Genomic DNA, 16,772 nt, shown 5'->3' on the forward strand with positions numbered 1-16,772 from the left:
CTATATTTTCGGTAAAAAATTTGTTAGAGGTCCTCATATTCGATATATAGGGTCTTGAAAACTTATGGACCGATTTCGACAATTTTTAGAAGGGCGATGTAACTCTTTAAATACAGTATCTTTGCAAAGTTCTGTTCCGATATTTTCACTAGTGCTTACTTTATAAATTGTAAAGTAAACGATTCAGATCGACTTCAAAGTTCTCTTATATAGGAAGTAGGCGTGGTTGTCACCTATTTGGCCTATTTTCACAACATGTCATTGCGATGCAAGGAAAATATCACAAAACAAATTTCATTGATATTGGTGGAGTAGTTTCGGAGATATGGTTTTTGATCGCTAAGTTGGCGGTGCCACACCCATTTCAAATTGTGTATACCAATTTAAGGTGGGTTTCCTTACTGAATTAAAGCATTTTTAATAGTTTTCAATATAACCTTTGTATGTGAGGTGGGCGTGGTTATAATACGATTTCCTCCATTTTTGGACTGTATAAGGTAGGAGCTCAAAGAAACGATTATTAGAAATTAGGTTGATAAAGCTTTAGTGGTTTACGAGATAAGTTGACAAAAATTAGTAGGGGGCGGGGCCACGGCCATTTTCAAAAAAAAATTACATCCAAATATTTTATTTTCATACTTTATGTATTTCTGGGTTTCGCCATTTTGTGGGCGTGGTAGTGGTCCGATTTTGACCATCTTCGAAAGCAACCTTCCTATTGTGCCAAGAAACACGTGTGCCAAGTTTCATCAAGATATCTTAAATTTTATTCAAGTTACAGCTTGCACCGACGGACGGACAGACAGACATGCGGATTTTAACTCCACTCTTCACCCTGATCACTTTGGTATATATAACCCTATATCTAACTCGTTTAGTTTTGGGTTTTACAAACAACCGTTATGTGAACAAAACTATTATACTCTCTCTACGTATAAAAATAGATTTTTTTATTATTTTATTTATTGTAGATTTCGTAATTTCAGTAATTTTAGATACACTTCATGTTAACTGCATCGAGTAAGAGTAGAACTTAAGTAAAATCTACTCAGCGGCGATAACGAAGCGAGCAGCCGTTATTCCCCTACACTCTCACAGACATACACATGTATGCAATAATAGTAAAAGTACATCATCTGTGCAACAACATATGCTACTTAGTGCTATGGGTAATCAATATGTCACAAGAGAGATATGTACGCTACAAGCAGACATATGTGTAAACACATATACATATATACACATACATATACATACTCATTTGACCTGCAGACATAGCATTACATTTATGGTACAACGCTTGTCAGACTGCTCGGGATGGAGACTAGCTGAGATGCTGATGCTGATGCTGAGTGATAGGCAGACATTGAAGTACAAACCGATTTGCCTACAAACGCACAAACGCTAATGCATATCTGTATGTGTGTGTATGTGAATACATGCTGACAGATAATTTCTGCTCATTGATCAAAACCTAACAAGCTGCCGTAAAGTTTTGCAAAAGCTTACTTAGAACTCGCATACATACACATTTACATACATATATACATACATACATTCAAGTATCAGTGTGTGTGTGTGTGTGTGTGCTTAAGAGTGATTAGCCTTAAGGAAGCTGCGTGCTACATAGAAATACGAGCGTATATACACGCGCATACGCTGTTAGATAAATTGGTTTGCAGCTAAGCCAGCAACGCTAGCATTAACGCTGACAATATGCTTGAGCGAACGAGCGAATTACTGTGCTAAAGTGAAGAATAAGATAAAAGCTGAAGTGAGGCAGTATTTTGCTGTGCAACAAAAAAATACATATGCACACAACTTCACTTGAATATGGCTTACCGTTAAGTGTGTGGGTGGCAGCATTGTGGATGGGTGTGTGTGTATCGGGTCGCTGCCTGGTGACACTGACCATTCAGCAAATGTCCGACTTTGTCATTATAATTATCCGTTACATGTTCACCATGGTTGCTTTTGAGATGTAAGCTTTTGTTGAAATTTTTCTTCCTCCCCATTTAACGTTGTTAGGTTATTTGTTGTTTTTGTTGTTGTTCATTATCACTTACAGCTCACTATGGTTATATTTGTATACAGCAGTTACTTTCCTGATATTTTTGTATTTATTATAACAATATAATTTGTTAGGCGCTCATTCACTTGCAGTTGTTGTTGTTGTTTCTGGTTGTATACACATTTAACGGTTTGTTGTGTCCTGCAGCGAAAATTGACATCTCCGTATTACTATGACGATCGGCGCTTTAATGCTTAGACAACAGCAACAACAACTACCATATTTTGCTATTGTTGTTGTTGTAAGTTGCGTTGACATGGTCAAAGTGGCAAAGTTGTGTGGTGGTAGAGTAGCGCAGCATACGCTTGTACTATAAACAGCAACCTGTCAGTTTATTTATTTATTTATTTCACTTTCTGCTGCTCCTCCTTCCACTTCCACTTCTTCTTCTTCTTCTACTTGTACTTCTCCGCCAACAACTTTGCTACTTGTCACTGCACTGTTGATTATTTGCTGCGCCATCAACGCCTTCATCATCAAGCTGTTTTGTGTCGTTTAGTATCTATCTGTGTTGTTGTTGTTGTTGTTGCTGTTGTCAGTAACTAAGCAGCACTCAGTTCAGACTAAAGAAAGTTACTTTGTTGCCAACATCCTGTCACTGTCATGCAAACATAGGCCGGCCGACTGACCTCAGCACTCCGTCCCTTACTGCAGCGGTCACTCTTAGCCACTCACACACATACACACACACAGACACTCACGTCCAGTAATTTACTACATCCATTATTACATGTCCGTTACAGCGCGCACTGGCGCAGGCACTCAGACACTCATCACGGCCAGGCATCTCTCCTCCATCATGGTCCATCATTTGCGCGCTGATGTGTTGACCATGAATTCCGTTTGCGGCCGACAGCGCATCAAATGAAGCCATCGCTACAATTGATTTCGGCTTTCCTCGCCGCCACACACACACACACATACTCTCACGTACACTTTAGCTTATCAGTGCATCAGCGGCAGTGAAGTAGCAAACAGCAGGAGCCGACCCTTGGCTCACTGGGGGGGCGCTTGATGTATTAGCGTCACTGCTTCAATTTTTGTATACCGTTTTTTTGTATTCTTTTTTTATTTTTCTCGATTTCTATTTTCGTCTCACAGTTTCCACAGTCGATTTATATCCGCTTTATGCCATTTCTGCCGCTGCCACGACAAAACGCTGCTGTTTCATTTCATTGTCAGTTGGCCATCACTCGGTCGGTTGCTTGATTGCTCGATTCGTTGGCAATAATTTCTTTCGTCTTTATCACTGCGGAACTACTACTACAGTTTGTTTATTTTATGGTGTTCAGAACAGATCTATTTCGGTCCGCCCAACACAGTAGTCAATGGTGCAAATGAATTCAGTGAAGCGTCATGATTCTACGGTGTGCTTGAGTCTTCAAGTGTGAGAGTGTTTCACACCCACGCCTCGAGTTGTTTGTAAATATTTATTCATTGTTTGGCGTGTTTGATGCCCGAAATTGTTGTAATAAAGGCTAATAAGTGAGGTTGTTAAACTTTGCATGCTGTTTGATGACTTTTCTACGGAAATGCATTTCCATGCCAACACAGCGGCCGCCACGACGACTTACGGTAGTTAGTACGTGGCATATGTTTTTCTTTAGGAACTCGATTTCAAGTGCGCACTCGATTTATGCATGTGTTGAGTTGGCATAGCGATTTTATGTTGTTTTAATGTGTTTATAGTTTTCGAAATGTTTCCAAGTGAAAGTTCAATGGTTCAAGTGCAGCTGTCAATTACCTGAGTCGTTACAGAAGTCACTGACCTATTTCAGGCGGCACTTGATAATATTTACGACTTTAGTAGTCTGTTACTTGGGCGTCAAGTGCTTGACATTGACTAACTTCCGTATGAGACTAATGCAGGAAATGTTTTATGCTCTTAAAAAGTCAAACTACCCCTGCGTGTAACGCTTGACTTCCGAATAATATACAAAAAGCTAATCAAAACTGAAATTAGATATTAAGTGCGAAACCAAGAGGAAGTTTTATAAAATGATAGAGGATCCTGCTCCTGACCGTTGAAATACAAATTGTTGTTGCCTTAAACGTATTTTTGTTGGGTTTTATGATGTTCAGTTTCCTTAAAGAATAATGATTGAAGTCAGATATTAATACAAGCCGTTCTTGTAAATGTGGATGTGGGTTTATTTGGAATAAAAAAATTCAATGTTCATGATTAGTCAGTTGTCAGCTGTCATGATTTATAAAATGACTATGGAACCGTTTGAATAAGACGTCGGAAAGGGTGCAGATTCTTATGCTTTGAAAAGGTGTTTAATAGCATGTCAACCTTAAAGCATGGAGTCTTCTCCAATGTAGAACAGATAGAGGATGAAAAGAATTGTAAAAAAGTAGCAACTGGCACTAAACCTCGGAAATGAAATACTGAGACGAACTTTCGGATAACTTTCAAAAAGAAGAAATACTCTCAGCTATACATTATAAATAATATACTCAATAATATTAGTTGATAAAGATTGCACATGAGAAATATATTTTGAGGTTAGATGTTACCCACCACGAATTTCTTCCGAAATAACATATTCTGCCTCAACTCATAAATTACATACGAGTACGAATCATTCAATATATAATTTTTCGAAAATAATGTTCTTCATCACCATCTTTACGACTTATTTCTATAATTAAGTCACTACTTATGACATATCCACCAATTTATGCCTGTATTCCTTACTGCACCCTTCGGCTTTTAAGCCTGAAAAAGTCTATTGGTCAGCAAAATGCTTAAAAACCTTTCATTGAACGTATCTGACTGTCGGTATATTCTTCGGACCGCCCCATACACGAACATTCACAGAAGAATTTGCAGGCAATTCGGATTAATGTCAAAGCGAAAAGATTTCGAATTTCACAACATATTGAGATTGCTATTAGTATGACTAACGGTGCTGGCCGTGCGCCACTGAAGTTACACTTTTATTTCAGACGTCATTATTTCGCTTTCTAATGGATTTTTGCTTTGTTGTGCCTTTCCTTCTTAAGCTCGATTATAGCTTTTCTCTCTACTTCCCCAATGCTACCCATTTGGGTGTGTGTGTGTGAGATAGTGTTTTTGCTAGTAGTAATTCCACTACTTGTGACGTTTGCGTCTGACGTTTCATTTCACTTTTAACGCTTCGAGGCAGGATTAGTGTACCGAACGGTTATCGAAAAATGACGTTGCACGTAACTGTATACCGGACCAACTGTAAGGCACAATAGCCACATTAGATTTATGCGCACACACTGGAAATATTATTATTACGGGCATCATTTTTTTGCTTGGCATATGAGATTTAAAACGCAGACATTCACATATATCTCATATAGTAATAGCGGTGAATGGCGCGTTTAGAAGACTTGCATCCCTTAAATTTTGCAGATGTGCTAGTTGGGGCACTGATCCGATGCAAAATCCCTGCTAATGATGGGTAATTGCAAAGTGCTTGAAGGCTGATAATATTTTTTTTTTAATTTTCTGCCTTTTTTGCATTTTTCTCTTGCTAAGTTCTGTACTGCAATGTGTGGCATAAAACTCTGCCTTGGGCTTGATTTCTTATGAAGGAGTTTTTTGAGTGGGATAACAAGTTTTTTATATTTCTTCATTGTTTTACAATACTTGCATATTAGTCAGGTAAACTCAATAAGACTTGATACTTTATCTGTAGTTTAGCAGCTTAAGGCATAGAGTGTGGGACTTACATTTTTTTCTAAATAACTAGTCTGACAATATCTGACGATGATATACAATTTTGAATACTTCACTTTCAAGAACATTTTAATTTAAAAATTTCTGAAAAACAATACTCTTTCTCCCCATCTCTCTCTCCCATAAGGAAGTGTTGGGAGTAAATAAGAAATCTAAAAAAAAAAATGTTTATAAATGGCAGTCAACGCCACACATAAGCTAGAAAAAATGCAATACCCTTGATTACAATACCGCAGAAGTGAGTGACGTAATCTCGCGCACGCAGTGGCATAATAGATGAAGCGCAAGCGGCAAAACACAGAAGAGTGATGTCAAACGCCAGCGTAACGGGAATGAAGTAATAAATATCCACAAGTTGCGAATTGTATTGCCAGAGATGTTCGTGGTTCTGTGGTGGCTAAAGAAGTGGAGTGTGTCAGCTAAGCGCTGTGATAACTCATTTGAGGAAATGAGAAAGTTACAGCACAGTGGGACAAATGTGCGGAAGGTATTAATAAAAAAAATATTTTTGGTGTATATTAGCAACCTAGAGATTAAAGGGGTGAAATATAAAATAATTAAATATGTGTAATTGTAAAACCAATAACAAAAAAAAATAATATTAAAAAAATCTAAATATTGAAATAATAAAAAAAAAATTCATTCAAATCAAAATTTATTTATTTGAATTTAGCTAAAATCTTCTCCAAACAGAATTTTTCGTATAAACGCCAATAATTTACAAACATAAATTATTTTCCGCGAAATAAGACAGATTTTTGTAAAGATCCATTTCATCGAAAAAATTTAAATTTCCACTGTAATACCTCTAAAAGCATAAGCCAACAAAGCTATTGGCCACAAAAACTGCTTGGGCGCCTACAAGTGCGCTGCGCTTTATCATTAAGTCGAAAATTAATCGCTTCGGCTTGAAGTGCCCGCTGATTGCTCATACAATTTTGACAGCAAAAACAACAAAAATTAATACGCTTAAATAAAATATTCCACACAAAAGTGTGAAAAAATGAAAACAGCTAAAAAAAGCACACAAACACACTCACATAAATGAGTAATAAAAAATATGAGAAATATATGTATGTAAGCTTGTAGCAAAAAAAACAAGCGTATCGAGCATAAAGTATTAAACATTACGCACGCTGAGGCCAAACAATTCACCGAAAGGGGGGGCCGGAAAGGCAAATCCGCATGCGTATTTGCTACAATACCAGTTATCCTTGCGCTCCCACACTGTTAAAGCGCCCTAATCGCGTATGTAAATGATAGCCGTCACAGCGGAGTCCCCCCACACACTACTCTCCCATGCCGCCACTTCATGACCACCCTGTATGGCTGCCATGGCAGTCATGGATGTGTGGCGACGATAGCGGTAGTCACCGATGATATTTCACATAATTAGGGTGCTGTGATAAACCGGAATGACACAAAAAAAGCGCTGAATAAAATTTGTGTTCACACACAAAGGCAAACGAGCTAGCGACAAAAAAATCTGGGGAAAACAAGAGCGGAGACAACAACAAAAAAATCAATTTGTAACGCCGCACATGTGAATTCTCGCCATAGATAACTGGATGTGTATGTGTGTGTCTTTGCGCGACAGGCGCCGGAAGCGGATGTTGACATGCTCACAGACCAACGCCAACAGAGTTGTCAAATATATTTATTTACAAATATTCACATAAGAAACTATGTGCGTGCTGCTAGATAATCAACTGATTGTTGTCTTCTATACATTTTTTGTGTGAATCTATGTATATAAATTTATATAATAATATAATATATGTATGATATAAGGATGACCCAGAAACATATATGTTTTTTCTACATTTTTTAAAATTCTAAATATCAGAAACACAAAGCAAATATTTTGGTGGCCTATTTTAATCTGTTACCATATAATCCATTATCATATCTACAAAATAATATATACATTTTCGTGTGAATATTAATGCATAATTATTTGATTAATTAATTAATTTCGTTTGGCTTCATTTTGGTTGTACGTTTGCTCATAGTTAAGTGCAAATCAAATTATAATATTATCAAAATCTAATTACTAATTTGTCGTCACCTAATTATCTAAATATTGATACACGCAGAGAACAAACAAGAATTTACGAATTTTGTCGTCTAGGTGATGTTGTTTATTGTTGTTGTAGTAGTGGTGAGTATGATTCACGAATATGAATATGATTAATACATTTTGCTATTTGTAGTAATATGATTTGAAGAAGTAAAGGGTGTTTTGACAAATATATCAAATTTTTTCGTGCTAAGAAAGTTAAACACCCTTTCCGATAAATTATTAAAGGGCTATACAAGTGTGACATATATGAATATATTTACTATACAATGGCCTACGTTCTTTTTGATTTGTTGAAAATAGTCAATTTAACACTAAAAAAACTACCGACATTTTTTTCACAACTACGTCATTTTGTCAATTTTTGAAATTTTTTAAAAATCCTAGGTCATTATAGGAAATATCTTCAACTTTAATACCCTTTTTGAATTTTTTTGTTTCAGCTACTCATTCGGCCGGAATCATGTCAGCAGTTGGGGAACTTTTATTTTTGGCACCTCCGAAAACCGCACTTAACTCCGTTATTTTTTAATATTTTTGTAAAATAAAAATCTTAAAATATAGATGAAAATATACCTTATTATGTCCAAGAAACTTCGCAAGATTCAATTGAGTACTTTCTTAAAAAAATTCACGAAAATGGCCTAATTTTGCATGGGTTACAATGGTATAGAACCTTAAGATGATTCCATAAAACCTGCTTCGAGTCTTTAATTGAATAATATTTATATTTAATTTTTCTATAGTCGAACCATACTACCAATGTATAGTTCCACTTGTATTTTAAGATTATTAAATGGTTCAGTGTTCTTCTCCTTTCAAATAGTCCTTAAAGCATCTATCCAAGTCAAATACAAGGATATTAATTTACTCTCAGTGGTAAAATCTTATAAAATAACACCTTCCTTATATATGAAAAATTATGGACCGAAAAAATGGTTTCGAACAATTGTTTCTGATTTGAATGTAGTCTGAAGAGTTTTTGGAGAGAGGTTACTTTTGAGAGAGAGAGAGAGAAAGAGGAGGGGCTATACCAATCGGTACGATTGGAACAAATGTTTCTGGATTGAAGGTTATCTGGAGAGTTACTTTTGAGAGAGAGAAAAAGATAGAGACAGATAGGGAAAGAGAGCGAGAGAGAGAAGAGGCTATACCAATCGGTACGATAGGATGAAGTTGCAGGGATTGTATCCACAAATATAACATTTCATTTATTCCTCGTTTATAAAGTCAGTTAGCAAGTTCCAAGCTGAAGTTTTATGCACAGAAGATAACTGAGGGCAAAAAAGTAAAAAATTCCAGTGGCTGGGATAATTAGAAGGCTCTATTAAACTTTGTTTTACAACGTTAATATCGTCAAATATTTTCCACATAGTGCTCAAAGCTTCGAACTCTTAACCTCCCTTGTGGTTATGATGGCTTCAGTAACCTGTATGCCCTGCATGTTGTTGCATTTATAATTTAATAATTTACCACATCTAAATGCAACCTTGGACTCAGTTTTAATATACATTAACAACACATATGCCTCGACTATAGCCACCAATATATTAACGATATTTCTGTTTTCACTTTATTTCAATATTTTCATTCTTCACGAACATTTTTTATTAGTGTTCTTTTATGCAATATATACATATATCCATGTATTGTTTGTGTGCGTCCTTTATGCGTCCACTTCCGTTTTCTATAAGCAAATTAATTTTGAATACCATAAAGTTAATTAATGTGTGTGCGTTGTGCCGCAGTCGCTTGCATAATATATAAGTGTTAAGTAGGACTCGCCTACCGTACAACACATTGCATACATATATACAGTGGTGTATTTGTGCAGTGCGGTGTAGTGAGGCCAAACAATATTATTTATTCCATTTTAACGTGTGCAAAAGGATTGTGGTGCGTGCCAATTTCATTGACTTGGCGACAAAGTGAATTCTTGCATATATGGGTGTGTGTCTGTATGTGTGTAGTGCGCTTATTAACGGTCTTAAGCATGCATGCATAACGTATGAGCTCAAGTAAATATATGTTATTATATATGCTCACATAAGTGAGTCACAACATTTTCTACCAGCGAGTCGACTTTATAAATAATGCATATCCTACATGGACACACACACCAGCATTTATCACGGAGTCTACGGGCGATTCTTTACTCGAACCCACTGATTGTTGTTGAAGGTGGAATATTAATATTGTATGAAGAGGATCCTGGATTGATTAAAAATCGTATAACAAGAGTTCCGCCCGTATTTTCATTAGAAAAGTGTTTATTCATCCTAATAGGAGAGACTTTTGAAGAGCCACAGAAAAAGTGTCTCAGTGGAGCTTTGAACCTGACTAATTTAGGGGCGGTCATATTGGTCATAAATTCTCTATAGTCATACTTAAAGTGTAATATGAGAAGATAGTCTCATATATTCCTCGTTCGAATTTCGAAAACATCCATAGTTCTAGCCAAAGTATAAAATCAATAAATTATTATTTTCTGATTTTTTTCCAAGCTAGATTTCTTTAAATCTCCTGCAATTGCGTTGCAATAAATTAAGAAAGCCCTGCAAAAGACCATCCAGCTCAAACCACACACGGAATAGCAGAATAAGTGAAAGAAGCGAGAATGCTTTCAAAGCGCCCAAATGTAGGCCACACTAAAAGCGCAGTCATATCAAATGTATACAAGCGAGAGACTTTGTATCCTGATTGCAAGCATGCTTTTCCCGACAAAGTTAAACCCACTCAAAAACAATCGCAAACACTACACTGTACTACAAGAAAACAACAGCAACAACAGCAACAACAACAATAAATGCATGTACATACTTACGTATGTACGAGTACGTGTATAAATAATGGTTGTAAAAGGCATTGACTGCAGCAGAACAAATTAAAGAGCGAAAAACATTATGAAGAACCGCGTCGAGGGAGTGTGCGCAGGCAGACAATGCGAAAAAATGGCGAAAAAAGAATTGTGTGTGAAATGTAAGCTGCTTGGTGTTGTCGTCATCGTGAGTATTACACACCTGTTGCTTAATTACGTTTACGTGGCGGACTACATTTGCCTAGCTGCGTGGATAAGTTTGAGGCAGTCGTTGAGTAGTAGATTCTTGTATTGTATACGGCTGTTGTAATGCCGCGATTTAATGGTGCTTCGGGTAAGTTGAAAGTGAACGGTTTTGTATTTGTAGTGTTATGTAATACGCCGTTTAAAGTGCTGCTGAAGACTTGCCGGCGATTCTTCAATTCACTTGTGGTTTATAATCGTTTGCTGTAAAAAAAAGTTTTATTCATCCTTCTGCAATAACATATGTAACTCAACTGAAAGTACTCAACTGGAATAAAGCTCAGAATGGAAGTATACAGATGAACTGAAACATTATTTTGGTTAGATTTGAGATCAGTCGTCGTCGCAGTTACATAATCACTGCCTTGACTTTTTAATAGTATAGACCACGAGAGTCTCAGAGACAGATTCAAGTTTTAAACTACTTCTTGAAAAAAATAAGTTTGGAAAAAATATTTTAAATTCAATTAAACTCCTCAAGCTTCAACGTGTTCCCTAATTTTTTAGGAATTTAACTTTTTCTTTTTTTAATAGGTGGCAACTCTATTCCACAATAAGTCGCAATTATGGTTTGCACAAAATACTTGTTTTGAGCTATTTCTGAAACGTCGGAAATGTAAAAGACCGTTTATAATATAATACATATATTTACATTTTTTTATAGGTGGCAACTCTATTCAAAATTAAAATTAAAATTAAAAAATTATTAAATTTCACAAAATTTTCATTAAGGTTTTAAGTTTAGAGAAATTTTGTAAAATTTTCGGTTAGAATTTCTGACAGGTGGCAACCATGTTCTAATATATAATTATAGCTTGCTCAAAATACTTGCCTTGCACGACTTCTTAAGTCGATAATTGAAAAGTCAGCTTATAATATTTTACTCTGATTTCAAATTTTGAATAGGTGGCAACTCTATTCCAAATTATGTCTTAAATAAAGACCACCCAAATACATTCCATAATATTTTTATTAAATAAATTTATGTTTAGAGACATTTTGTAAAATTTTAGGTTAGATTTTGTGGACAGGTGGCTACCATGTTTCAATATATAGTTATAGCTCGCTCAAAATACTTTTCTTCAGAGATTTCTGATTTTTTAGTTAAACAGATAGCTTTTAATATATTACTCTGGTTTACATTTTGTGATAGGTGGCAACTCTATTCAAAATTTCGTCCATTTTCATAAAGACTTCAGGCTAAGAGGCATTATGTAAAATTTTAGATTAGAATTTCTGAACAGGTGGCAACCATATTTCAATATATAATTATAGCTTGATCAAAATAATTTTCTTAAGAGTTTTATGAATCTTTAGTTAAACAGACAGTTCATAATATTTTACGTGGTTTTACATTTTTCAATATCTGGCAACTCTATTGTAAATTATGCTTAAATTAAAGACCACACGATTAATAGCAACAAAGCTTTCATAAGCGCAGTGACCATCGAATCGAAATTGAAATGAATTTTCCTTACTTTTATCAAAAGTTGGCCAATTAATACGCATATATAGATAGACCTATTTTGGAGATGCCTTCACTCTGTATTTCGAATCGGTAACATATCGGCATAAGAAGAAATGACTGGCATACCTCTGTGAATCAGCCCAAAATCACAACACGAATCACGAAGTATTGCCAACAACTGCTTATCTTTTAAAAAATAATTTATAATAAAATTGAAAGTGAAATCCATACGGAATACAGATTTGCGCAATTAAATTATTCGACCATATGCTGAAAGAGTTATAACACACACACACGCACCCAACGCCTTGTATTTGCCATAAAAGTGTTTCTTTTCTATTTCATTTTGTGCATTAAATCTGAAATTCCATTTGAAGGCGGAAGCAGATTTTTCAAATATTTTTTTATGATTTACACGACAACGGGGATAAGCCGGCAAAAGAGCAAACTTACAAAGGTCCGCTACTTGAAAGCGCGCCAACAGCCATATGTACACGCACACCTCCGCCTCCTTGGATGCGATAAGAAAAAAGTCCGTTAAACTACAAAATAAACAACAAGGAGAAGAAGTTAAGAAAAATACGCTAAATACATTACAAAGTTTGCAGTTCACAGCATCGCCGGCAAGCGGCCGCAATAAAAAGGGTTTATCTGCCGGCAAGCGGTGGCGTAGCAACGTAGGCGCATTGCAAGCGAAAGCAGAAGTAACGGTATTAAGCGAAATAAAATAAAATAAAATGAAATAAAAAGGATGCGCAAGGATACTAAATTTTGATTTGTTTGTTGGGTTATGAATAGTAGCAAATAAAAAAATTGGAATGCAGAGAAGAAGGAAAAAAAATAAAAAATAATAATTTTAGCAAAATAAGAAATGAAAAATAAAAAAATGAAGAAAAGAAAAAAGTTGTAATAAAAGCATGCGAATAACGAAAAAATTCAATAAAGCGATGAAAGTTATGAAGGGTTTGCAAACAAGCAGTGAATGCTGGCTTACTAAGGCCACGCACATACACATTCATACAGGCAGATGCTTGTAAAACGCCTACAATTCGACAGGCGATTTCAAAGAGCGACTGCTTAGTAACGACGGTGAATGAATACACACACACACTTACACTCGCACACACATGCATTTAGCTAGTTAGCCGCTGCGGTGGATGTTGTAAATATTTTTCAAGCGTTTTCAGTTAAGGATGCCAATAAATCAAAGGCATATTTCTTGTTGGACATATGCGCTATGTTGTTGTTGCTGCATTATTATTTCACTTATGTAAGAAAGGCATGTGTGGCATTTTCGTTAGCCGCACTTGTCGAACTATGAAATATTTCATCGTGTTATGGGGTATGCCGTTATATAACGGCATATATAGGTGGTTCGGCAGAGTTGCAGAGTGAAAACTATTTGGCAGCTGGCCAAGCGGTTGTGCTAAAAAATTTATAGGTGGGCGTGTTTGTGTGTACCACTTGAGCGGAGTTTAGTTTTAAATGCTACGATTGATGTAAGTAAGCCTAACTGCCTGTCTTTCCGGTCAAAGTGCAGATTTGTTGAATTCCAGACAACTTAAATGGCGAATTATTTTTAATATTCTTGTGTATGCTTAACCTTACTAACTTACTTCAAAGCTTAACTTATGAAGGTTTGGGCTATTTGAGTTATGAAATTTGTAATAAGTAAAAATAATAAAATAAAAATATAAATTATTAGTTAAAACATAGTAGGCACGTCATTGCATAATGGCTTTTTGAGAAACTTGGAACGAAACAGTTTCACTTGTATATAAAGCCTAATAGCAAAAAAAGTCTAAGAAACAATTAAATTGCTTAAGTAAAAGTAAATATTTGTAGCACCTAAAAAAGCAATTGGTGGCCATGATAAACCTTTAGTGTTTGTTGAACAGTTACAACAGCTTTTGAAAAGACCTTCTTGGAAGGCTGTTTAGTAAAAATATAAGTCCATATGCTATTCTATTGGCATTACGAGTCAAAAACTGTTTTCCGTTTCAAAAATATATTGTACAAAAACACGATTTTTTTCTTTTTCATTTCAATAGCAAAGTTGATGCAAATTCAGATAGCATATTCTATAACTCGAACTGCTATAACACGATGTTCTCCATAAATATAACTCTTGAATTGGCAATAGAAATCAAATTTCTAATTAGCTTGTCAAATATCTCCCTTCCGCCTTTTTGACTTTTGAATTTTGCGGCTTTGTATAAAGCGCTGGTACTCTATCACTTCGAATTGAAGGAGGAATAGTTTCGACGATTCAGAGCGGCTGAAAACGATACCATGGATAAGCCAGCCGGCGGAAGACCTGTGACGACGAATACCGATGAAATCAATGAAACCATCGAGTTAGACGGGCATGTGGCATCTCGTGACATCGCCCATGAGATGGGAAATAGTCACCAAATCATTTTTAACCATCTGCCGAAGGCTGGATACACAAAAAAGGTTCAACGAATCAAGGAATCAACGCCTCCGATATGCTGCATTTTTGAAGCGGATGGTGACTGGCGACGAGTTCAAATATATTACCAAACTGAATAGTTTTATCAGGCTATACATCTCACAAATTGTTGGCAATATTTATTGTCTATTACGATAGATCGTTATGAATAGATTCAAAGTGTATATTAGTCCATTGATCATAAGATTCATACATTAAAGTTGTAAGATATATATTTGCTAAAATTTTAGGACAAGAAAGATACTATTCTAATGTGTTCCAAGTATAAGAATCCGATTTTTTAAAACTTACTCAAACTTTAAACAGATAAAGTCAGGCCAGGATATACAATATACTGTAGCAATATTTGGTAAAGGTTATTCCATCTCTTTTTTTTAATCTATGTCATTATTCGTGTTATTCGAAAGTGAAAAAATATTTTAATTTGAGGACTAAGAAATCAAATCGAACAAAAAATTGGAAGTAGACTTGGCTTTCATTCACCTTACCTATTTTTGTTAGAATATTCTTGATAGTGTTATACCTAATAACCCCAAACACCCCTCCCAACTCATTGTATGGCTTCGGTATTGACCCGATTCGGTTAATTCATTATCTTTAAGATGTCAAAAGACAAATTTTTGTATATGAATTCGAATGGTTTGTAATCTCTAATCAGTCCAATTTAAATAGTGCATTTAATTAATTTTATAAATGTTTACTGTATAGAAACCGCATAAAGGTATAAAATCTGTTTTTGATTGGGAAATGTTTTATAATGAGATGTCGCTACTGTCGGTGTCGCAAAATTTTAACCCAATCATATCATATATATATATTCCAAATGTTTTATTAAATGTGTTTCATTTCATACTTTGTTTAATATCCTAATTGTATTTAATAATATATTGATACAACGGCTTTAAGTAACGGTTTGACTGCGCAGAAGAAGAAATAAAATACATGTTATAGAGAAGGGTTTTTCATTATGTTTTAAACCTGATTTCGGTCAAGTCACATCCACGGCTTACTCGAATAAATTTCTGCCGAGAGACCCAACTTTCGATCACATTTTACATCAATTTGAGGCCGTATATCAGCCACAAATGTTGTTTCAGAGTAAGTCAGTTCATAATGAAACGGCAGACATCTAAAAACCACCCGCTATATGTGAGTATACATAGGGATCCCACAATATACATATGTATTTACTAAGAGAACTAAGCGTTTCAAATTCCTATTTTTGTAATCAATAATATTTCAATTAAAATCAAATGTAGGCCAATCTTCAATATTTTAAAAATATTTCTAAAATCGTTCCAAATTCAATAATTTTTTTTTTAATACACTCGTACACATATTAAGCTCTGTTCAATACATAGTTCTCACACTCACACAATATTCCGTTACAGTTTCAACATTCTAACAAACTTCCAACAACATTTACCGTTATAACTTTTAGCAATCTTTGCTTTAACACTTAAACTTTCCGATGCTGATTTTTGATAAGTGCAAATACTAACGGATGAGTAAATAATTTATTTACCTTTATTTGTATGTATGTATGCGAGTTTGTGTGTCAGTAGACAAGTATCAATTTCTATTAATTCCAGCTGTAAGCAGACAAATGCAAATGCAGTTAGAAAGTAAGATAATGACAACAAAAACAACAAAGTTTCTCAAACCCGAACAGAATAGAACAACAAATTGCGTTAGGATAAAACAACAAAGTAAACTTTTTTCGCAACAATAACAAAGGCCAAATAACCCTTAAAAGCAATAGAAAGCAAATAACAACAACAACAAAGACAACAAAAGCAGCATTGTAACGATAAAATGATGAACTTAATGTAATTTACGCTTGAGAAAATACGAAAATTATATTAGAATAAAAGATTCACTCACTTACTGTGCACACACACACA

General features: G+C 35.1%; 1 protein-coding gene across 1 annotated transcript in view; it reads right to left on the reverse strand.

Moving 5' to 3' along the window:
* The window catches only part of Con (connectin), a 158,958-nt gene that overhangs the window by 91,793 nt on the left and 50,393 nt on the right, over window positions 1–16,772 (reverse strand). The gene's annotated exons all lie outside the window — the stretch shown is intronic.

The sequence above is a fragment of the Zeugodacus cucurbitae genome, chromosome 4 (genome assembly GCF_028554725.1).
Source record: "Zeugodacus cucurbitae isolate PBARC_wt_2022May chromosome 4, idZeuCucr1.2, whole genome shotgun sequence".
NCBI lineage: Eukaryota > Metazoa > Arthropoda > Insecta > Diptera > Tephritidae > Zeugodacus > Zeugodacus cucurbitae.